Source organism: Cucurbita pepo, chromosome 10 (genome assembly GCF_057944985.1).
Source record: "Cucurbita pepo subsp. pepo isolate OVF chromosome 10, ASM5794498v1, whole genome shotgun sequence".
NCBI lineage: Eukaryota > Viridiplantae > Streptophyta > Magnoliopsida > Cucurbitales > Cucurbitaceae > Cucurbita > Cucurbita pepo.
This window is the reverse complement of record NC_141807.1, coordinates 15,835,629-15,837,097: the sequence shown is the minus strand read 5'-3', so window position 1 is coordinate 15,837,097 and position 1,469 is coordinate 15,835,629. Positions and strand designations below refer to the sequence as shown.

Genomic DNA, 1,469 nt, shown 5'->3' with positions numbered 1-1,469 from the left:
ATCTACAACAAAAAAAAAAATCAAATCATTAGTCAAATAAACTCTTTGCTTAAGTCTTATTGACCCAAGGACAGATCTCATAATGAAACGTGACGCATCAAATATCGGATATGGAGGTATCTAAAATTGTCAAAGAGGACAGAGAATCAATTATCATATTCATTCAAAAGCCTCTAATAATACCATACAAATTACAAAATAGTAATAAAAAAAAATACTATTTCCATTGGACTCTGCCCAAAAATTTTAAAGAAAATTTAATGAACAAAACTATTAAAATTTATTCGAGAGTCAAATTTAGTTTTAGAAAAAATAAAGGGAATAATCTTGTTTCAAACAAAAAAAAAAAAATTTTTGCTAGATAGAAGTAAGTTTTGTTGTGGTTTGATTTTAAAATTCTACCTATAGTTGAAAACACCTTCGAGATTACCTATGGGAGAGTTTCTAACAAAGTCTCTCTTCTCTGTCTTCTCAAACTGATACTACCTATAAAAGAAGTTGAAAACACCTTGTGAAAGTCTCTAAGGATACTGCGACCTCTAGCTTTGCAAAATCCAGTGTTGTTGGTGCTTATCAAAATTGCTGCCAGAATAAAGTTTAACAAGTGGTTCTATGGTGTAGTGGTTAGCACTTTCGACTTTGAATCTAACGACCTGTGTTTAATTCCCGATAGGCAATCCACAAATTTATACAAAATTGGTTCATAGTCGATTCGGTAGGGTAACTTTTGGACCGATAATCTGTAGAAGGGGTCACTAAGGTTCAGATCATACAAAATGGATCCATAGCTCAATGTTAGAGCATTTGATTGCAGATCAAGAGGTCACCAATTCGAACCTAGTTGGGCCCTTCTATCTTGGTATGTCTAAGGGGTCACAAATGTTAAAATCCTACAAAATGGATCCATGGCTCAGTGGTAGAGAATTTGACCGATCACCCGTTTGAACTTGGTTGGGCCCTTTTATTTTGGACAGACACTTTTTACACTTTTGGACTGACACTCTATAGAAGGGGTCACTAAGGTTGAAATCATATAAAATGGGTCCATAGCTTAGTGGTAGAGCATTTGACTGCAGATCAAGAGGTCATCAATTCGAATCTGGTTAGGCCCTTTTATAGAGTTCGATTTACTCCCGACCATCGAGTGTCTAAAGGAAAAGAAATAAGAATAATTACCGATTCCAAACCTTATTCCAAAGTTCTAGTGTGGTATCCAAGCACCCACTATGAACATGGTTAAAAACTTAGCACCACTATTCTTGGACAAGAACCAAGAAATCATTAAGAAAATAGTGTGGTCAAGAATCATTAAGAAAATAGTGTGGTCTTAGCGCCGCTATATAATATGGTAGAGAAATAAAAAAAAATATGGTAGAGAAATAAAAAAATGTTACCCTCATTTGTGTGGTGCTGCCATAAGTGATCAATAGAAATATTCTATTATGATTATCAGTCAACTGAGTAATAGA

At 34.3% G+C, this 1,469-nt stretch overlaps 1 non-coding gene across 1 annotated transcript; it reads left to right on the top strand.

The window, feature by feature from the left end:
- Positions 1-1,040: 1,040 nt before the first annotated feature.
- On the top strand, positions 1,041-1,112 carry TRNAC-GCA (transfer RNA cysteine (anticodon GCA)). Its single transcript has one exon. It is a non-coding gene; the product is annotated as a tRNA-Cys (tRNA).
- Positions 1,113-1,469: the final 357 nt, after the last annotated feature.